The sequence below is a fragment of the Suncus etruscus genome, chromosome 4 (assembly GCF_024139225.1).
Source record: "Suncus etruscus isolate mSunEtr1 chromosome 4, mSunEtr1.pri.cur, whole genome shotgun sequence".
NCBI lineage: Eukaryota > Metazoa > Chordata > Mammalia > Eulipotyphla > Soricidae > Suncus > Suncus etruscus.
In genome coordinates this window covers 53,888,006-53,911,405 of record NC_064851.1, presented here as the reverse complement: position 1 = coordinate 53,911,405, position 23,400 = coordinate 53,888,006, and the positions used below count along the sequence as shown (strand labels likewise).

General features: G+C 40.6%; 1 protein-coding gene and 1 pseudogene across 2 annotated transcripts in view; one reads left to right on the top strand and one right to left on the bottom strand.

The window, feature by feature from the left end:
- Nucleotides 1-5,852: 5,852 nt before the first annotated feature.
- LOC126007079 (heat shock cognate 71 kDa protein-like) lies at nt 5,853-22,699 on the bottom strand (annotated as a pseudogene).
- Nucleotides 13,605-23,400, top strand: part of MRAP2 (melanocortin 2 receptor accessory protein 2) — a 42,640-nt gene continuing 32,844 nt past the window's right edge. The window contains exon 1 of one of the 2 annotated variants that reach the window (XM_049772290.1): nt 13,605-13,640. The gene's annotated coding sequence lies outside the window, so the exon portion shown is untranslated. Of the gene's footprint in view, nt 13,641-15,623; nt 15,695-23,400 lie in introns of those variants that run through there. The other variant, XM_049772289.1, reaches the window with a different exon arrangement.

Below are 23,400 nucleotides of genomic sequence, written 5' to 3'. Positions count from 1 at the left end.
CTTAGGATTTCTTACTCCTTTGTCAAAAATTAGGTAACTGTATGTCTGGGGAACATTGTCTGAAAACTCAAGCCTATTCCACTGATCTGAGGGTCTGTCTTTATTTCAATACCATGCTATTTTGATAACTATTGCTTTGTAGTACAGTTTAAAGTTGGGGAAAGTAATAACTCCCATTTTCCTTTTCCCTAGAAGTGCTTTAGCTATTCGAGGATGTTTATTGTTCCTAATGAACTTCATAAGTGTTTGATCCACTTCTTTGAAGAATCTCATGGGTGTCTTTAGAGGGAACACATTAAATCTGTATAATGCTTTGGGGAGTATTGCCATTTTAATGATGTTAATCCTGCCAATCCATGAGCAGGGTATGTGTTTCCATTTCCGTGTGTCCTCTCTTATTTCTTGGAGCAGGGCTTTATATTTTTCTTTATATAGGTCCTTCACGTCTTTGGTCAGGTTGACTCCAAGATATTTGAGTTTGTGTGGCACTAATGTGAATGGGATTGCCTTCTTGACTTCCTTCTCTTCCCTATCATTATTCATGTATAAAAACACCATTGATTTCTGTGTGTTAATTTTGTATCCTGCCACCTTGCTATATGAATCTATTGTTTCTAGAAGCCTTTTGGTAGTCTTTAGGGTTTTCTAAGTAGAGTATCATGTCATCTGCAAACAATGAGAGCTTGACTTCTTCCTTTCCTATCTGGATTCCCTTGATATCTTTTTCTTGCCTGATCGCTATAGCAAGCACTTCCAGTACTATTTTGAAGAGGGGTGGTGAGAGTGGACAGCTTTGTCTTGTACCAGAATTTAGAGAAAAGGCTTTTAGTTGTTCTCCATTGACTATAATATTTGCCATTGGCTTGAGGTAGATGGCTTCAACTAGATTGAGAAAGGTTCCTTTCATTCCCATCTTGCTGAGAGTTTTGATCAAGAATGGGTGTTGGACCTTATCAAATGTTTTCTCTGCGTCTATTGATATGATCATGTGATTTTTATTTTTCTTGTTGTTGATGTTATGTATGATGTTGATAGATTTACGGATGTTAAATCATCCTTGCATTCCTGGGATGAAACCTACTTGGTTGTAGTGTATGATCTTCTTGATGATGCATTGGATCCTATTTGCCAGGATTTTGTTGAAGATCTTTGCATCAGCATTCATCAGGGATATTGGTCTGCAATTTTCATTTTTGGCAGCGTCTCTGTCTGGTTTTGGTATCAAGGTGATGTTGGCTTCATAAAAGCAGTTTGGGAGTGTTCCCGTTTTTTCAATTTCATGGAAGACCTTGGTTAGGATTGGTAGTAGCTCCTCTTGAAAGATTTGAAAAAATTCATTAGAAAATCCATCTGGGCTTGGGTTTTTCTTTTTGGGCAGATGTTTGATTGCAGTTTTAATTTCCTCAGTAGTGATGGGGGTGTTTAGATATTCTACATCCTCCTTACTTAAATGTGGAAGGTTATAAGTGTCCAAGAATTTTTCCATTTCTTCTAGGTTCTCATGTTTAGTAGCATAAAGTTTCTCAAAGTAGTCTCTGATTACCCTTTGAATCTCTGCAATATCTGTGGTGACCCCCCCTTTTCATTTCTAATACGGGTTATCAGATTTCTCTCTCTTTCTTTGTGAGTTTTGCCAATGGTCTATCAATCTTGTTTATTTTTTCAAAGAACCAACTTCTGCTTTCATTGATCTTTCGGATTGTTTTTTGGTTTCCACTTCATTGATTTCTGCTTTCAGCTTTGTTATTTCCTTCTGTCTCCCTATTTTTGGTTCCTTTAGTTGGTCATTTTCTAATTTTTTGAGCTGCGTCATTAAGTTATTCAGGTATGCCCCTTCTTCCTTCCTGATGTGTGCTTGTGAGCTATAAATTTTCCTCTCAGGACTGCTTTTGCTGTGTCCCATAGATTCTGGCAGTTTGTGTCTTCATTATCATTTGTTTCCAGGAAAGTTTTGATTTCCTTTTTGATTTCATTTTGAACCCACTGGTTGTTCAGTAGCAGGGTGTTTAATTTCCAATTGTTAAAGTTTTTCTTCTGTGTGGCTTTGTAGTTAACATCTAATTTCAGAGCCTTGTGGTCAGCAAAGGTAGCCTGCAGGATTTCTATCCTCTTGATTTTATGGAGGTATATTTTATGTGTCAACATGTAGTTTATCCTGGAGAATGTCCCATGTACATTGGGGAAGAATGTGTATCCAGGCTTTTTGGGGTGGAGTGTCCTATATATATCTACTAGTCCTCTTTCTTCCATTACTCTTTTCAGGGCTAGTATATTTTTGTTGGGTTTCAGTCTGGTTGACCTATCAAGTGTTGATAGGGCCGTGTTGAGGTCTCCTACAATTATTGTGTTATAGTTGATTTCTTCTTTCAGATTTGTCAGTAACTGTATTAAATAATTTGCTGGTCTCTCATTGGGTACATATATGTTTAATAGTCTGATTTCTTCCTGTCGTACATATCACTTGATTAGTACATAGTGTCCATCTTTGTCCCTTACCACTTTTCTGAATATAAAGTTGGTGTCATCAGATATTAATATGGCCACTCCAGCTTTTTTGAGGGTGTTGTTTGATTGGATGATTTTCTTCCAGCCTTTGATTTTGAGTCTATGTTTGTTCTGACTATTCAGATGTGTTTCTTGTAGGCAGCAGAAGGTTGGATTCATCTTTTTGACCCATTTTGCCACTCTCTCTTTTAATTGGTGAGCTTAATTCATTGACATTGAGGGAGATGATTGTCAGAATTTAATGTCATCTTTGTAGATAAGTTTGCTGTGTTTGTTGGTCTCTCTTTTCTTAAAGTAGACCTGTCAGTTTTTCCTTCAAGGCTAATTTTTCATCTGTGAAGTTTCTGAGCTGTTGCTTATCCATGAAGCTGTGTATTCTTCCTTCAAACCTGAACGTGAGTTGGGCTGGGTGCAGTATTCTCGGTGAGGCATTCATTTCATTCAGTCTTGTCACAATATTCCACCACTGTCTTCTGGCCTTGAGAGTTTCTTGTGACATGTCTGCTGTAAGTCTTAGGGATGCTCCTTTGAATATAATTTCCCTATTTGATCTTGCTGCTTTCAGTATTCTATCTCTATCTGTGGGATTTGTCATTGTAACGAGGATGTGTCCTGGGGTGTTTTTCTTTGGGTCTCTTTTAGCTGGTACTCTTCGGGCATGCAGGATTTGATTGCATGTAGTCTTTAACTCTGGGCGTATCTCTTTGATGATGTCTTTGACAGTTGATTCTTCCTGGAGATCTCCTTCCTGGATCTCTGGGACTCCAATGATTCTTATGTTGTTTCTGTTGAGTTTATCAAAGACTTTTATTTTCATCTGTTCGCATTCCTTGAGTACTTTTTCCATTGCCTGTTCATTTGTCTTAAGGTTCTTTTTCAATTTCTTCTGCTGTGTTGAGTTTTTCTGCATCACATCTTCCAGTACTCCGATTCTCTCCTCAGCTGCTGTTACCCTGCTGGTGAGGCCATCCATTGAGGTTTTCAGTTGAGCTACAATGTTTTTCAGATCTGTTATTTCAGTTTGGAGTTTTCTGATTTCTGTCTTTGTGTTCTGTTCAGATCAATTTATGCTTTCTTTGAGTTCTACAAACATCTTCCATATTGCTATTTTAAGTTCCTTATCCAAAAGGTTAATCAGGTGGTTGGAATTTATTAGGCATCTGATCTTTCGTCTTCATTCTCTGTGCTTGGTGTTTGCCTGCGAGGTTTCCCCCATTTTATGCTTGTAGTGTGGTTTTTCCTGCGTTTTGTGGTGGGGTTCATTGGTTAGAAAGAGTGTGTGGCTGCGAAGCAGAGTGGCCGCGCTCTTCTGTGGCCACTAGATGACAGTTTTTTTGGGGGGTGCACTTCCTAGGCCTCTGAGTAGAGCTTCAAGTATTCTGGGAAGACAGACAAGCAAAGCAAAGAGTTTCTTTCAAGTCCTCAGGGTCATCCAAGGCATAGCAGGAGGGCGGAGCCAGCCAAGAACTCTCTGTAGTAGGCAGGATCGCCCACAGGAACACTGGTGAAATCCAGTCTCAGGCGGCTGGAAGCACTATGGCTCAAGATGGCTTCTGTGCTCTTCTGACACCCATCAGAAACCAGCAGGAATCAGTGTGTGTAGGTCCTGACCCACCTCTGAAGCAGGCAGGATCACCAGCAGGAACACTGATAAAAATCCATTCTCAGACAGCTGAAAACAGCATAACCCAAGATGGCTTCTGCACCCTTCTGACTCCTGGCAGAAACCAGGAAGAATCAGTGTCTGTACATCCCAACCCACCTCTGAAGCAGGCAGGATCGTTGGCATGAACGCAGATGAAATCCAGTCTCAGGCAGCTCTGAAGCAGGCAGGATCACAAGCAGGATTGCTGATGAAATCCAGTCTCTGGCAGCTGAAAATCGCGTCTCCTTTCTTCTTTCTTAATTTTTTAATCTACCATGATACTTGATCTCTAAGGGGTCTGTAACTAAGTCATCCTCTGAATTCCAAACTGTAAATTATCGAAGACTATGTGATTAGTTGTGTGATTTTTGTCTCACTTTCCCAAGTCCTTACCTATGAGGTTGAAAAACAAGTATTAACTGGGCATATTTTCCTCAACCATATTTCTTTTTCATACATAATACTTTAATTCCCTCACATGCCCATGCCAATGGGCGCTTTTTGTTGCTGTTTTTATTTTTATTTGATTTGGGGGTCATTCCCAGTAGTACTTAGATCACTACTTGTGTCACTCAAACCTGGGTTGCCCGCCTGCGAGGCCACCATAGTACCCGTTGTATTTTCTGTCCAGTCTCACTGAAATATTCTTTTTACACTGACCCTGCATCTTCAGTCTGTATTTTTATGAAAAGCTTCTTTCTGTACTATTTCAATCACCGAGGATTTCTACTTCCCTCTACTAGAAGGAAAACCCGTTAGTGGAAAAATACCTAATTATGTTGGGTAGCACATTTCTCATTGACTATTTTAGACACATTTCAGTAAGCATTTATCAAATGAATGAAATCTTCCTTAATGTATTGAGACTTTACCCAACAAAAATAAAGTATAAAACTAACCATAAGTAATGTAAAGGCATTTTTTTTTTTTTCAAAAAAAGTCAAGGTGTTCATATATGAAAGGAAATAACTGAGCTAGGGGTAAAGAGAAAGAAGTGTGCTTTATGATACTATCTTCCTGCAAAAGCCTGCCATTACTGTTGGATGAAGCTAAGTACAGACAACAAAGATCTATTCAAAAAGGTATAAATTTTGTAGGGGCTATGTTACTTAATTTGGCTAATATTTTACTGGGAAAACCTAGCTTATTCAGGAACCTATACAGAATATATGAAGATTACAGGAGAAATAAGATTTTTTTCTTTAAAATGTGTACTTTTTGTTTGTTTTTTGGATCACACCCAGAAATGCTCGGGGGTTACTCCTGGCCCTATGCTCAGCAATCACTCCTGGCAGGTTCAGGGGACCATATGGGATGGCAGTATTTGAACCACCATCCTTCTGCATGCAAAGCAAATGCCCTAACTCCATGCTATCTCTCCAGCCCCAAAACTATGTAGTTTTATTACACTTTTTTCCCCAATTTTAAGTAGTGTATTTTAAGACATTATTCTTTCTACTATGATACAGTGCTTGTAAAGTACAATGCTTATTTGTTTTTCCTGTGCACATGTTTCATATTCAAGTATCAAGGATGCTTGGCTATGACTATAACTTAATTGCCATTTAATTTATACAATTTTGGGTCCTTCAATGTTTTGTGCGGAACAATTCTATATGTATACGCTTAGGCTTAATCAACCTTTTAGATGGTTGATCCTGAGGAGGCACCACCTTATAGGAGGCTCCATCACTAGGAAGACTCAGGGCATTCCTCTGGGCATGCCCCCTAGCTCTCTGGTACAATTTGGGGATGATGGGGTTGCAGACTTTCTTCAGCTCTTTCTGTTGATGTTCAAATTCTTCCTTCTCAGCAGTCTGGTTCTTAATAAGCTAGGTGATGAACTTGTTATGCTTGTCAAGAATCTTCTGTTCTGCATCATTAATCTTGCCTTGGAGCTTCTCATCTTCAACAGTTGCTTTCATATTGAAGGCATAGAATCCAAAGAAATTCCTAGAAGACACCTTACCCCACTGCTTATTGTTTTAAATTTTGAATTTCTTGGCTTCCTGCTCAATGTCTTCCTTGCTTATCCTGCCCTTGCCATTTGTGATGGTAATCTTGTTCTTTTTTCCTACATTCATGTCCATCTAAGACATGTTGAGGATGCCATTGGCATTGATATCAAAAGTGTCCTTGGGGCCGGAGCGGTGGTGCTGCAATAGGGTGTTTTGCCTTGCACGAGGCTAACCTAGAACTGACCGTGGTTTGAGCCCCTGGTGTCCCATATGGTTCCCTGAGCCAGGAGCAATTTTTGAGCACATAGCAGGAATAACCCCTGAGCATCATCAGGTGTGGCCCCAAAACAACAACAACAACAACAAAAGTGGCCTCAGAATGCAGGAGGTATGCTTGTGAGTTCAAATTTGCCAAGCAGGTTGTTATCCTTTGTCATAGCATACTCACCTTCATAAACCTAAATGAGCAGTCTGAGACTGGTTGTTAGTATAGGTTGTGAAGGTCTGTGTCTGCTTGGTTGGAATGATCTTAGAGTACTTGATGAGGACAGTAATGACACCACTAACAGTTTCAATACCCAAGGAGAAGGGAGTAACATCCAAAGCAGCAAATCTTGAACATTTTCAGACTTGTTGCCAGACAGGATGGTTGCCTCGATAGCTGCATCATATGTTACAGCCTCATCAGGGTTGATGCTCTTATTTAGTTCTATCCTGTTGAAGAAGTCCTGCCGCAGATTTTGAATCTTGGGAATATGGGTAAAACAGCCATATCATAGATCTGAGACTTATCCAACTTGGCATCCCTTAGGACTTTATCTACTGGACCCAGTGTGCCCTGGAAGAACATTTTAGCATTCAACTCTTCAAACAACGTGGGTGATAGAGATATCAAAGACAATTCCTTAATAGAATAAATCAATCTCAATACTAGCCTGAGTGCTGGAAGACAGGGTGTATTTAGATTACTCACAAACAGTGCAAAGGCAGTTCACAGTCTGCTTATTCTCACTGATGTCTTTTTTATGCTTTCTCTTGAATTTGGCAATAAAAGGGTTGACCATTCAGTTGTCAAAATATTTTCTTCTCAAGTGAGTGTCTCCAGAGATTGATTTGACCTCAAAGATATTATCTTTGATAGTGAGGATTGACACATAGAAAGTTCTATCTCCCAAGTCAAGGATCAGCATGTTCCTTTCTGCTCCAACTTTTTTGACCAAGTCATAGGCAATGGCAGCTGCAGTTGACTCATTGATAATATAAAGTACATTGAGACCAGCAATGGTTCCAGCATCTTTGGTAACCTCAAGTTGAAAGTCTTTAAAGTAAGCAGGTACTGTGACATTAGCATTGGTAATGGCTTTCCTAAGGTAAGCTTCTGAGATTTCTTTCATCTTCATCAGAACCATGGAGGACACTTCCTCTGGGTAGACACTCTTAGTTTCTCCCTTGTAGTCTACTTGGACCTTGAACTACCTGCACCATTCACCTCCATGAAGGCCAGTGTTCCATATTAGATTGAACAACAGCATCATCAAATCTATCAAACCAATTAGGCATTTGGTATCAAAAACCATGTTGGCAAGGTTAATGCCATTTGCTTCTTTGCAACATTGCTGATCAATCATTCCATATCGGTAAAGGTGATATAGTTGGAGGCAGTTCAATTTCCCTTATCATTAGACATTATTTCCACCACATATGAGTAGGTGATCGTAGATCAATGCCAATTGCAGTCTCCTTAGACAGGACTGTACATGTAGGTCTGGCTATGCTGGTGACAAAAATAGAAATCCACAGAATAGCCACTACTTTCAATAAGTGATTTATTATACTTAAGTGATACAATTTGCAAGGCCTACAAGTGGCATTTCCTCCACACTAAAAAATAAGTGGTAACTTTTTTCTTAAGTTGTCTTAGTTGCAGAGCAATCTACATTTGTGTGTGTCTCTGTAACTATACACCTCACTATCTATATAAAATAAATTTCTGCTTTTGTGTCAGGGACCATATTACTAAGAATTTGTTTCTTAGTGGTTACCAGAAGAGAGGGAGAAGGGAGAAGGTAGATAAGTTGGGACAAAAGGATTAAATGTGCATGAAAGACAGCATTTGATTTTCAGTGGATATCTGAATGTGGAATACACACACATGTTGTTTTAGAGATTCACACCAAGAATATATATGTTATAATTCAATGTTTCTTCAATGAAAAGTAAAGCACATGGGATAAAGGCTAACTCCCCCCCCCAAAAAAAAAGAAGGTCTGGAGAATAGCATGGAGGTAAGGCCTTGCATGCACAAGGTCGGTGGTTTGAACCTTGGCATCCCATATGGTCCCCCGAGCCTGCCAGGAGCGATTCTGAGTATAGAGCCAGGAGTAACCCCTGAACACTGCCGGGTGTGACCCAAAAAAACAAAAACAAACAAACAAACAAAAAGGCTAAAATTATCTGCTCCAATTACAGTTAATATATTGGTCAATGAGAGTTTATGTACAGAATCTGCAGTTTCTAAGGGATTGTTTTCTTTCTTCTACTATGCCCTGCCTGTGATTGACTTCTATCTCTAGAAAATGAGGGTTTCTTTAATAGAAAAAAACTGCTCTCTGCTGAGAATTTCCTAGTATTCCCCAGCCCCTATGATATTTTCTAAATAATCATTGAATCATTCCCTTCACTAATTCCAGAAATTCAGTGATTTATAACTAATATCATGTATTTTACAAAAGTTCTGAAATTAAGACTTGCTGAGTTGATTAAGGAGAATGTCACTACTGGATCAGAGGTTTTCAACATTTGAGAAAGTCAAACCTAGAAACAACTTGGAAGCTTATATGATTTATACTTGGAGTTGTAATTACCTTTTTTATTTGCAACATTCTCCAAGTCCAGATATTTGTCTTGATTATTATATAAACCCCAAAACTAGTACAGAGCTAAGAGCAAAATGAGTTCATTTTGTTTTGATTCCTAGTACAGGTACTCAATAAAATTGAGAGGAATCATTTTACTCACCTAGCAAACACACTCATTTATTCTTCATGCCAAAGATAAACTTGCACATGAAAGAACTTATTAAATGATAGAATAAATTATTTGTAAAAAAAATTATTTGGCACCAAATAGGTAACAATAATTTAGAATCCCTGCCAAAGTCACACCTGCTGCCTCTATTTTCCACAGTCACTGTTTTCCCAATGGCCCTGCCTCATTACTGACCCTCAGGAACACCAATTTGATGAAACTTCAAGTATGCTAGGTTTTTTGGCTGATATCTCCAGAGCTTTTTTTTAAATGAGTGTAGACACCCTCCCCCATATCTTCCTTCTTCCAGGAGGCCTGGCAGCTAAGTACTCACCCCTAAAAGTAATAGTATCAGCAATAGTGCTTTTAATCTCTGGACAGCTTTGCTTGTTTAATGTTGTCATACCTATAAGAACACACCAATTTAACAGAATGGACAACTAATAACAAAATCTTACTAACCTTTCTGCCTTTGTATTAATGATGTCACTGGAGACACAATAATTTTAACAAATGTGCTTGCAACTGTACTTTTTATTTATTTTTTTTTACTTTATTCTATTTCTTTTTGTTTTTCTTTCTAGTTTTTTTTTTCAGCAACTTTGCTTTCATTTATCTGGAAACAGATGTACTATGATCAACTATGTCATATAGTTGATGTACTTTTTCTAAACAATTTTTTAAATAAAAGAACTATAAGTATATATCCTTCATGAACACAGCTTCAAAGATCCTCAACAAAACACTAGCAAATAAAATCCAATAATTTATATTAAAAAAAGGATATACAACATGACCAACCACAATTTACCTTAGGGATGAAAGTCTGGTTTAATATATTCAAATCAATACAATAAAACATATCAATAAGAGAAGAATAAAAAAACAAGACCATAGCAATGGATGCAGAGAAGGCATATGACAAGATCCAGCATCTATTCATGATAAAAAAAAAAAAACCTCTCCCCAAAATGGGAATTTAAGGAACCTTCTTCAATATAATCAAAGCCATTTACTACAAGGCCCTGGCAAGTTGTTCTCAATGGAGAACAAGTAAAAGCTTTTCCTCTAAGATCTGGCACAAGTTGCCCTCACTTGCCACTCCAATTCAAAATACTGACAGTACTTGACATATTGATGACAAAGGCATCGATATAAGAAAAGAAGTCAAGCTCATACTGTTTGCAGATGACATGATTGTATATTTAGAAAATTCTAAAGATTCTGCAAAAAAAAGCTACTAGAAACAATAGATTTGTATAGTACAGTGGCAGACTACAAAATTAATATGCAAATATTATATTTATCATATATAAATAAATATAAACAAATATAATATATTATATAAATATATACATATATCTTGTTAATGCTGTGCACAAAGTCAAATCAACATGTATTAAAAATCTTAATATCAGTCCTGAAGCCATAGATACACAGAGGAAAATGTAAGCAAAACAGTCTATGACACTGAAGCAAAAGATATCTTCAAGGATGAAACAAAACTAGAGGCAAAAGCAATAGCACAGTGGGTAGAGCTTTTGCCTTGCATTTGATGGACCTAGGTTTAATCCCCGGCATTCCATATCATCCCCAAAGCCTTCCAAAATTTCTGAGCACAGAGCCAGAAGTAACCCCCTGAGCACTGCCAGGTGTGGCCCCCAAACAACAAAAACAATAACAACAACAACAAAGGAAAATAATGAAACAAAACTGGCCAAGCAAGCATAAGCAACGTTAAATAAATGGAAATGCATTAAACTAAGTAGCTTCTGCACCCGAAGGGAAAAGGTAACTAGGATACAAAGGTTATCACAAAATGGAAGGAACTGTTCACCCAATACCATCTAATAAAGGGTTAATACCTAAGATATATAAGGCACTCTTAGAGTTTAACAACAAAAAAAAATCATCTAATCCTACCCACAAATGGGGAGAAGAAATGAGTGGCCAGTTCTTCAAAGAAGAGAAATTCAGATAGCCAATGCACATGAATAAATCTTCAACAATATTATTCATCAGGGAGATGTCAATCAAAACAACACTGAGATTTCATCTCACACCATAGAGATTGACACACATAACAAAAAAAAAAAATAGAACAACCAGTGCTGGTGTATGGCCCTAAAACAAAAACCATAAAAACAAAACAAAGAAGCCAGGATCAGTCTTATACATTTGCTGTCAGAGTTAAAGATCCCAGAGCCAATAAACTGAAGCTTCCTCATTATAGTGTTATAGTAAATAGATAATAAAGCACCAAAAAAATTTATCCTGAAAAGCACAGATTTGATTGTTGGAGGATAGTGATGTGGTGGATGAAAATCTCCAGTGTTAGAGCCTCTGGCTACAAGTTAACACAATAGTTTTTGTCTGTGTGTGAGAGAGTGTTTCTCTCTGGCGGTGTTAAATATATTCTACTTGACATTTCGGAGTGATTCACAGCTCCATCTTCCTGACTGAATGCCAAACAGCAACCAAAATACATCAGATATTTTGTCTGCCTTGTGTCACTCTGTGGGTGGAAGTCTATGCAGTTCTGACAGAGGAACAAAAAATTCATAGCAAGATGGACACACTAAGCAAATGTTTACATATTGGAAGAGGATAGAAGGGATGGATATACCAATATGGATGTGCTAGTGCATATACTGTTCCCTGGCTTGTGCCACAGAACCCAAGGGTGGCAAGTTTTATTCATTTTATAAATAAAGCCCACAACTAACTTCTTACTTCCTCCATCATTTATCCACTCCCACCTCTTTCTGGGTTCTTGATTTCAATATATAAGTACTTAAATCTATTTCATCAGGCACTCACTAAACTCACTAACAAAAAATCCATGAACATGGGGCCAGAGCAATAGCAAAGCACATAGGGTATTTGCTTAGCACGTTGAAGACCCAGGTTTGATCGTCAGTACCCTATATGGTCCCCCAACCACCATCAGGAGGAATTTTTAAGCACAGAGCCAGGAGTAACCTCAGTGCACCTTTGAGTGTGGCCCCAAAATCAAAAGAAAAAAAAATCCATGCCCATCCATAAATGGTGAGGATATAAGAAGACATTTCCCTCAAAGAAGACATAGAAAAAATTGTTCACCATTGCTTATAATTAGAGAAATGCAAATCAAAACAACAATGAGATAACATCTCAGACCTGTGAAAATAGTACATATCAAAAAAAAAAAAAACCCAAAAACTGAAAATAGCTAGTTTTGGCCAGGTTGTGATGAGAAGGAAATTTCATCCACTGTTCGTGGGAATGTCATGGGATTTGTATCTATGGAAAGTGGTATGGAGACTTCTCAAAAAAAGAAAATAAGGAATAGAACTATAGAACTTCCACATGATCCAGCAAACCACTTCTTGGATCTATCTCCAAGGCACCGAAACATTAATTTGAACATACCTATGTTCATAGCTGTACTTTGTACATTAGCCAAGATATGGAAACAGCCCAAATATTCAATTATAGTTGAATGGATCATAAAGTTGCTACATACACTCACATACACACAAAATGGATACTATGCAGCTTTAAGGAAAAACAAAATCAGGGGCTGGAAGGATGGCGCAGTGGTAAGGCATTTGCCTTGCACGAGGCTGACCCAGGATGGATCTTGTTTGGATCCCTGGCGTTCCATATGGTCCCCCAAACCAGGAGCGATTTCTAAGGGCATAGCCAGGAGTACCCTGAGCGTAACCGGGTGTGGCCCAGAAAAACAAAAAGAAAGAAATGAAAGAAGAAAAGAAAGAAAAGATGAAAGGAAAGAAGAAAGGAAGAAAGAAAAGAAAGGAAAGAAAGAAAAAAAGCAATTTGCAGCAATATGGATGAAACTAGGATATCCGACTGAGTAGTCAGTCGAAAAGGACAGATACAAAATGATCTCTCGCACAAGTGGGACTTAAAAATACAGTGCAGTAGTAAGTAACAAAGATCCAAAGGGGAAACTGACCTACTCAATTGAGTTGGGAGGGAGAAGAGCGGAAGGAGCCATCTGATTCAGAAATCGCTCCTGGGGCTATGCTCTCTGACTAGCCCTGCCACATCCCTACCAGCCTGTGTAGTTCGGACTCTTCCCCGTGGTGATGCACGAATCCCAGCAAGTTGGAATCAATATGCTGCTTTGAATTTCATCACAGCACAGAGCCCGAGTTGACTTACTTCAAAGTAAACAAAGCAGAGGACTCTGTGTGTAGCTGTAAAGATGACTGATATTGTACGTCATTTTACACATACTCACTTTTAAATATTCACCAGCCAGTTGCCATTTCTAGGAATATTGTTCTGCCGCCAGACAACTGTGTGGGCTGCCACTGCTGCTGGGCCCTCCTGCAAAGCAGTTTCAAGTGAAGGAGGGCACGAATGCCCGCTATTTTTTATTGCTCAGACCCCTGCTCTTGTCTCTTGCTAAAAGAGAAAACTGTTTTACCAAAGTCTGCAGACGCAGACTGCAGGTAAGGACTGCACAGGGACCAGTGACGACGCAGACACATACAAAGGTGCGTGCAGGGAACCAGGGCTTTAGTTTCCCAGGCCAAAGGGATGCAAAACGCGGCGGGGTTTGGTTTGCAACCTGTGGGCCTGGTTCCTTGCAGCTGGGGAAGAAGTGACGGGCTGGGAGAAATTTAAGGCCCTCCGCACCCACCCGCCGGCTCCTACGCGAACTGAAGCCCTCTTGCACAGAACGACCTCGAATCTCGTCTTTGTTTCCCGGCTCCCAGACCAGCGCACCCCACGCAGAGGTAGGTGAGCGCGACGGTGTGTTGTTGGCGCACAGCCTGCAGGGTGGCTGATCCTGGGCCTTCGCCTGTGAGGTCGGGAACGCGCCTGGGCTGGCTGCGTCCCTGGATGCTGAGACGGTGTCATAGTACCTCGGATCAGCAGTCCTGCAACCCGTTGCGCCGGCGGGTACCAGTGGGTGAGGACTGGCTTCTGTTGGAGAGCAGATCCTGGAACCCGGAGAGATTCCGGATGCGGTGACAGATCCCGGGTGCGAGTGCTGATCGCCCGCGCGAGACAGTTCCCTGGAGCGGGAACAGATTCCGGGGGTGGCGATAGATCCTGGGTTTGGAAACAGATCTAGGGTGAGGACAGATGCGGGTGCTGAACAACTAAATCTCGGGCAGAAACAGGTCCTGGCCAGGGGCAAGCGGAGCGCTAGGTTTGGGTTTGACTGATGGGTTCTGGGGTAGGATGAAGGCTCGGGCGCGGAGTTAGCAGCCCGGAGAGTTCAGAGAACCAGGGGTCGCAGGGAGACTCAGGGTGTCGCCCTAGGCATCGGAAGAGACAGCGAACTGGCGTGGGTGTGTGTAGGGGGGGGGGGCTCTACTCTGTACTTGGAGGGTTCCTTTGCACGCAACTTTCCCTTGGAGGGTTTCTAGCTCTGGGTGCACAATGCCTCTGCCCTGGCGTAGCGCTGTTGGACGGCTTCTTCATCCTGTCTGTGAGCCCCGGTAAGTGTCGCAGAGTCTCTCCTGTCTGGTTCTGGACACTGATGGAAATAAGAGGCGCCGCGTTGAAACTGTAAATAGGGCCTTTCACGTGGCCAACCTGGGTTCAATCCCGGAAACCCATGTGGTCCCGGAGCCCTCCAGGAGAGAGGTCAGAGTGCAGAGCCAGAAGGAAGTCCTGAGCAGCGCCGGGGCCCCCCACCCCTTCAAAATCACCACCATTACCCAACAACAACCTTATTTGGTGGCTTTATGGTGCCCATACCAGTTTAGGTGACTGACTTTGGGAGGTGGGGAGGGGAAACTCAGTTAGGCCTCTGGATCTAGACTGACAACAGTGTGAGAAGGCAAAGGAAGGGCAGGGACAGTGTCTACTCTATGGGAAGTGAAGGGACATTAATTTTGAAGATAAATGTAATGCTTCCTGTACACACATGGAGCAAATAGACAATAAACAATAAAGGCAATAGACAATAAAGGTTAAACCCTACCTCCATAGATAGTGGGAAAAAAAGCAGGCAGAAATGGGGTAGGATGTTTTGCTCAGTGGTAGAGTGATTATCTTGAATGTGTGAGCCCTTGAGGTCAGTCCTTAGCACTAAAAAATAAAATCCAAGGAGGAAAGAGTATTCAGGAGTTTCACGGGAAAGAGGAAATAAAAGAGGGAAGGGGGTGTGTTTATACAACCACCCAATGTGTTTGGGCTTGCTAATCATACATCCTCTAGGTTGAGTTGTTACGCATTCGCCCCCCCCCCAATTAATCCCTGTATATTTGAGAAAAGAAAGTGTCCTCTCAGGCATAACTTTCCAGTGCAGTAGGAATTTTTCTTAATTGCTTTTGGCAAAGGCGCTTTTAGTGGCTCAAAATATAAGTTCTGTTTCTGCTGTTTCTAGAAGCTCATTTAAGACCTTGTCTCTGAAAGAAGCTATTTTTAATGATGCTGATATTGCAGAGACCTCCAACATAAGAGAACTGGGGGGTGTGGAGTTGGTGGCGCTCTGGAGCTGCTGAGCCTCAGGAAGAGGCAGCTGCCCGCAGAGCTCTGCATTTCCTGTTTGTATTTCCACGGAGAGCAGCTGTCTGTTTTCCAGCCCACTTTGGTGAGTAAATCCTATGCCAGACCTAGGCTTTATTTTGTGGTGTGGCCCAGATGTTCCTCAGTGCGGTGGGACTATCAGATTTTGTGGGCGGTCGCCTAGACAGGCTGGCAGTTTAAGAATGAAAGAGTGCTTGCTTTGTCTGCAGAGCTCTGAAAAGCAGTCCGAGCTTTGATAATCACTTTATTTGATATACTACCTCCCTGTGCTTGTTGTTTGTGATTGTGCTTTTGATAGCCTCCTTTGACTAATTTGTGATTTGAATGAAAAAAATATTGTGCCTGTTTTAAGGGTGCAAGGTAATTGCTTTCAATGCCAGGACAAAGGTTTTCTTAAACCAACCTTTTTTTTCCTTCCTTCCTTCCTTCCTTCCTTCCTTCCTTCCTTCCTTCCTTCCTTCCTTCCTTCCTTCCTTCCTTCCTTCCTTCCTTCCTTCCCTCTCTCCCTTCTTAAGCCAACCTTCCTTCCTTCCTTCCTTCCTTCCTTCCTTCCTTCCTTCCTTCCTTCCTTCCTTCCTTCCTTCCTTCCTTCCTTCCCTCCTTCCTTCCTTCCCTCCTTTTCTCCAGGATAAATAACAGGACAAACTCCAGGACAAAGGTTTTCTTAAGCTAACCTTTTTTCCTTCCTTCCTTCCTTCCTTCCTTCCTTCCTTCCTTCCTTCCTTCCTTCCTTCCTTCCTTCCTTCCTTCCTTTCTTCCTTCCTCCCTTCTTCCTTCCCTCCCTTCTTAAGCCAACCTTCCTCCCTCCCTCCCTCCCTTTCTTCCTTCCTTCCTTCCTCCCTCCCTCCCTTTCTTCCTTCCTCCCTCCCTCCCTTTCTTCCTTCCTTCCTCCCTCCCTCCCTCCCTTCCTCCCTCCCCCTTCCTCCCTCCCTCCCTCCCTTCCTTCCTTCCTTCCTTCCTTCCTTCCTTCCTTCCTTCCTTCCTTTCTTCCTTCCTCCCTTCTTCCTTCCCTCCCTTCTTAAGCCAACCTTCCTTCCTCCCTCCCTCCCTTCCTCCCTCCCTCCCTCCCTTCCTTCCTTCCTCCCTTCCTTCCTTCCTCCCTCCCTTCCTCCCTCCCTCCCTCCCTTCCTTCCTTCCTTCCTTCCTCCCTCCCTCCCTCCCTTCCTTCCTTCCTTCCTTCCTCCCTCCCTCCCTCCCTCCCTCCCTCCCTCCCTTCCTTCCTTCCTTCCTTCCTTCCTTCCTTCCTTCCTTCCTTCCTTCCTTCCTTCCTTCCTTCCCTCCTTCCTTCCCTCCTTTTCTCCAGAATAAATAACAGGACAAACTCCAGGACAAAGGTTTTCTTAATCCAACCTTTTCTCCCTCCCTCCTCTTCTCTCCCTCCTTCCTTCTCTCCTTCTTTTCTTCTCTCCCTCCTTCCTTCTCTCCTTCTCTCCCTCCTTCCTTCTCTCCTTCCCTCCCTCCCTCCCTCCCTCCTTCTCTCCCTCTGTTTGTATTGGCCACAATGGGCAGTGATCAGGGCACCATATGAGATAGGAGCTCCTGCAAGGCAAGCACTCTACCAATTTTACTATTATTCCTGCCCCTATTATTTCCTTTCTATTGGGATGCAGGCAGGTAAAGGAAATGGTCTGTGAAACCAAAGCCCTTCATTTTCACTGAAGGTGAAAACAAATGGTGGCTGTGTGGGTGGCACTGATTTTCATTTTATTTTGTAGGCCTCACTAAGGAATCAACGACTGACTAACTGGATGTGAACTTCACTCTTGTCTCTAGGTGTTTCAACTCTTTTGAGTTTGTTTTTGTTACTGTTTTTCTTTTTTTTTTTAGGGGAGTACTGATGCCATTGGAGGTCCTAGGACGACTTATGGAAAGTGGGAATGAGAGAGGCACCAGCCTAGAGAAGGAAATCTGCCACTTTCTTTCTCTCCTTCTCTACCATTTTGAGAGAAGGAGAGGAGAAAAATAAGAAAGAGAGAGAGGAGGGAGAGAGAGAGAGAGAGAGAGAGAGAGAGAGAGAGAGAGAGAGAGAGAGAGCATGCTGGTAAAATGTGCTCTGACACATGTACGTAGGCAACACACATGGACACATGGGCCTAGGTAGCATATGTATGTGCATTTTTTGTTCCAAGTTGGTTTATAGAGGGTTTATCCCAACCTGCCCTATTTGGAGCTTTCTACCTATACAAGAGTCCATTGCCAGGTTGGTTGTCATGCTGAAGGATGGTCTTATTTCTTGACAATCCTTTCTTGCCCTTTGCTCCTTCTGGTGCTTCTGGGTGGGATCAGGAGGGGTGTCCAGTCTTTGGATCTGTTAATGTGCCAGTTAAAGATCTTACCAAGCTTTGATCATTATGAGCTTTTTAGACTAGATGATTGTATTACTTCCAAGAATTTATTGCAATGGAAAGCCCTTCACTACCTGCCTACCTCAAGAGCACACTAATGAACTCAGGGATTACTCCTGGTTCTGTGCTGAGAGTTCATTCCTGGTGGAGTTTGGAGGAACATATAAGGTGCTGGGTCTGGTATATTAGGCAAGTCTCCTATCAGTTGTACTATCTCTCTGGCCTCTGTCTCTTGGCATTTGGCACTTTCATTGCCATTTGGTATATCTCTATCCCCAAAAGTTTACTTTAGATGACCAGGGCTAGTTTAGGGAAGAGAAAAAGGAATTAAAAAGCTCTTTTGTAAGAGTAGGTGAGTTCTCATTGTTATTTATTTTTGTCTTTGGACCACACCCGGCAATGCTCAGGGGTTACTTTTGGCTCTGTTCCAAGACTTACTCCTGACAGTGCTTGGGAACTGTATAGGATTCTGAGGATGAAACCTTATTGGCCCTGTGCAAGTCAAATGCTCTACCCACTGTACTATATCTCTCCACCCTCACTGTTACTTTCTATCTGACTCTTGCATGGATAAATTTTATTTGCTGCTCTCTGGCGAGCCTTCTGCAGGCTGGTTTTTATGCTTCTTTCTGACTGGGGACGATGTCAGGAAGACCTGCTGGTTCTAGGGCATGAGGAGCCAGAGGTGCCTCACTACTGTCTCCATTGTGGTGAGCATCACTATCAGGAGGCTCTCTGTCTCAACAGAGCATTGGACAATCTCACATGCTTTCTTTATTGTATCTTATACTTTTTTCTGCTTTTTTGTACCCTATTTTGACACTGAACAAAGCCTGATGCATTGGTTTTCTTTGATTATTACATTGTCTTTAATGGTGGCTTAGAATTAAAAAAAAGTCTTAATATTACTTTTCTTTTTTTTCCTTTTATTTAAACACTGTGATTACAAATGTATGACTGAGTTTCAGCCTTACATTCTCCTCCTCCTCCTCCTCCTCCTCCTTCTTCTTCTTCTTCTTCTTCTTCTTCTTCTTCTTCTTCTTCTTCTTCTTCTTCTTCTTCTTCTTCTTCTTCTTCTTCTTCTTCTTCTTCTTCTTGTTCTTCTCCTCCTCCTCCTTCTGCTTCTTCTTCTCCTCCTTCTTCTGCTTCTTCTTCTCCTTCTCCTTCTTCTGCTTCTTCTCCTTTTCCTTCTCCTTCTCCTCCTTCTTCTTTTTCTTCTCCTTCTCCTTCTTCTTCTTCATCTTCTTCTTCTTCTTTCTTCTTCTTTTTCTTCTCCTTCTCCTTCTCCTCCTCCTCCTCCTCCTCCTCCTCCTTCTTCTTCTTCTTCTTCTTCTTCTTCTTCTTCTTCTTCTTCTTCTTCTTCTTCTTCTTCTTCTTCTTCTTCTTCTTCTGCTGCTGCTGCTGCTGCTGCTTCTTCTGCTTCTCCTTCTTTTGCTTCTTCTTCTTCTCCTCCTCCTCCTCCTCCTCCTCCTTCTTCTTCTTTTTCTTCTTCTCTCCTCCTCATTCTTCTCCTACTACTTCTCCTCCTTCTTCTCTTCCTTTTCCTTCTCCTCCTTCTCTTTTCTCCTCTTTTCCCTCCTCTTACTCCTCCTCTTCCTTCTTCTCTTCTCATTTTTCATTTTAGAAACTATAGTTTGTATTACTGTTAATGGAAGGACATCATGCATATCACATAATCTCCATTCAACACTCAATTATTATCCATAGTGATTTCTATCATTGTCATCGTGATACCTTCTCTGCCCTAACATCAGTGCTCCACAGGAAGCTTGTCGCAAGGTTCCTATTATGAACTGGTGCTCCTGGCCTTCATCTCTATTGTCTCTGGATATTATTACCAAAGTATTGTTTTTCATATATATTTTTTCTTATATCCCATAAATCAGTTATATTATTCTGACTATTCCTCTTTCCTCTGTTTTAGTTCATTTAGCATAATACTCAGCATATTCATCAATGTATAAGCAAATCTCATTATTTCATTCTCCTGACAGCTGCATAATATTCCATTATGGATATGTACCATAGTTTCTGTAGTCACTCTTTCTCGGGCATTTGAGCTATTTCCAGAGTCTACCTATTGTAAATAGTGCTGCAATAAACAGAGGTCATTTTCTGTATTGTGTGTGTGTGTGTGTGTTTGTTCCTAGAGTATATAAGAGTGGTATTGCTGTATCATATTGGAGCTCAATTTCTAGTTTTTTGAGGAATAGCTATATTGTTTTCTGAAAGGGCTGGACTATTTGGCATTTCTATCAGCAGTGATTGAAAGTTCCTTTCTCCCCACATTCACTCTAGCACTTACTGTTCTTGATTTTTATTTTTGCTTGCTTGCTTGTTTGTTTGTTTCTTTTTTGAGCCACACCTTGCATCACTCAGGTGTTACTCCTGGCTCTGCACTCAGAAATCAGTCCTGGCAGGCTTGAGAGACCATATGAGATGCTGGGGATTAAACCTGGGTCAGTCATGTGTGCGGCAAAAGCCCTACCCTCTATAGCTCCTGCACCCAAGGTTGTTCTTTTTATTTTTGCGGGGGAATGTGTGCCTGTCTCTGTAGTGTGAGATGACATCTCATTGTTCTTTTTTTTGATTTGCATCTCCTTGATGATTAGTGATGTGGACCATTATTTAATTTGCCTTTTAGCCATTTATATTAATGCTACTTTTCTTTAAAAGAGAGAATTACAATATTTTTGATTTGATGGAATAATTAGCATGAATATTCCATGATAAAATTATTTTCACGGTTACTCAAACTCTTTCACTTATAATTTATTATTCTGTAGTATTAATCAGAGCTTCTAAAGTTTTTCCATTTCACCCGAGAAAAGCAATTTAAGAAGGTACTGCCAGAAACACCTAGATTCATAGCACGTATATTTCTTTTAACATTTTATTGAAATCATTGTGATTTACAAATTTCTTCATAGTTGGATCTCAGACATACAATATATTAGGGTCAATACTACCGCTAGTGGTACTAATCTCCCTCCACCAATGTTTCAGAATGCAACATTTGCCACCACCCCCTGGCCCTAGCTTTCCAGCACAACAGACCTATTTTAAATTAAATTAAATTTTAAATGTAAAAGTTTTGGTCTCATGATGTTTTTTTAACATTGCTTGGATATTTAGTTCTGTCTTTTTTTAACACTACCACTGCACCTGAGATAACTTGGCCTCTGACCCTCATCTTTTCATATTTGTGTTTCTCCTCTTCTATTCAATCTCTTTCATTCTGCTCACTTTACTCTTAGACTAAAAGTGTTTGAGACAACTTCCATTTAAACCATTGCATTTGGGGCCTGGAGAGATAGCACAGCGGCGTTTGCCTTGCAAGCAGCCTATCCAGAACCAAAGGTGGTTGGTTTGAATCCCGGTGTCCCATATGGTCCCCTGTGCCTGCCAGGAGCTATTTCTGAGCAGCCAGCCAGGAGTAACACCTGAGCAACGCCAGGTGTGGCCCAAAAACCAAATAAATAAATAAATAAATAAATAAATAAATAAATAAATAAACCATTGCATTTTCTAACAAGTTATTCTTAATACCCCTATAAGTGATATCATCCAGTATTTATCCTACTTCTTTAGGTTTAATTTATTTAAAATAATATCTTCCAGTTATATCCATGTTGTAGCAAATTGCATAATTGTATCATTCCTTCCAGAAATGTAGTATTCAATTGTACTCAATAGTATTCAATACCACATCTTTATTCAATACACACAGTCTATTATTGGATATCTAGGTTGATTCCAAATCTTAGCTATTGTACTGAATGCTGCAGTGAGAAGCAGTGTGTACACATCCTTTTGAAGTAATGTAGATTTGAAATTGCCTTGAAAAAGTGTTACAATAATAGACTCATTGAGCTGCTTGTGTCTCTGCCCCACATGCTCTGCAGCTTTCAAATCATTGAGATGATCATTATTTTCTCTTTATGTCTATTCTGACAATTGGCTTTATTCAGATCTTTATGGAGACTATTCATTAGAAATAGAAATACTTCATATGAATCTTGTTGGTTATATCCTGCAAATTGGAGATGATATGCCAATATTATTCTGCCCACAGGGCTTTCATAATTAGGGCAAAATTTTTTTTTTTTTTTTTTTGGTTTTTGGGTCACACCCGGCAGTGCTCAGGGGTTATTCCTGGCTCCAGGCTCAGAAATTGCTCCTGGCAGGCACGGGGGACCATATGGGACGCCGGGATTCGAACCGATGACCTCCTGCATGAAAGGCAAACGCTTTACCTCCATGCTATCTCTCCGGCCCCCAAGGGCAAAATTTTTGTCACTCTAGCTTTATACCCCAATAAATTTGACCTGTTAAAAGAAAAAACAAAACAAAAAACAACAAATAAAGCCATGCCATCCTGTTAATGGTTTCCATGAAATAATAAGACAATCATGGAACATTACACAGGTACTTTAATATTAAATTCATGTAACAAATGTTTCATAAGTTATGAATTGTAGTGAGAGCCGGACTGGTTTCCTCAAAAATAGGACTCAAATTTTGAATCTGATTACTGCTGATACCAGTAATCTCTGCTCTAGGGTGATATGTTGGCTTGTTGTCCTGATTACCTGTTGGAGTTTTTGCTCATTTCCTTTTCTCTTTCTCTTCAGTAATCTGTGTTGGATCTGGGAGGAATAGTAATGCTTCATGTTGGAGGGTTCTTTATCACAGATTAAGCAGGAATCTGTGGCTTGGTTCATCATTTGTAAGAATTCTGCTTATGATGAGGTGTAATGGTACCCAGAGTTTCTTGGTGGGGTTGACATCTGTAGAAATATAAGCATATGCTTATCCTCAAAAGAGGAGGTTATCTGCTAACCACTTTTTTGTCATTTTTTTATACTCAAATAGGTGAATTGACTTTTTTGAACCTGTAAATCTTCTTAAAAGTGTCTTTTGACAGCTGTGTAGGGCTCTCCTTGGGGTAAAGTCAAGAAGTTTAGTGAAAATAGTGGAAAGGGCAAAAAAATCAAGTGGTGTCATAGCTACTTTCCTGTATTTTAATACCTGAGTTTTGAAGGTTCTGTTGTTCAATGATATCTTGTCTCTGAGGATTGTAAGGAATGCAAGTGACATGTTTGATTTGCCATTTTTTACAGCATGATGGAAAAGTTTTACTAGTGTACTCTGGGACATTATCAGTTTTGATGGTATGGGAATATCTGTGACAAAAACATTATAGTAAAAAGGAACAAACAGCAATAGCTCTTTCAGAAGTCACAGGGACAACCCATATAAAACGAGAATAAGTAACAACCAGTACATGAAGATAGGGTTTGTTTGGACAAAGGTTAACATATACAACATCCATTTGCCATAATTAATTTGTCTGCAGGCCACAGGAGTTAGCTCTCACTATAAGTGAAACACAGTGTAAAAGTGTTCAAACCTGACATGCCCT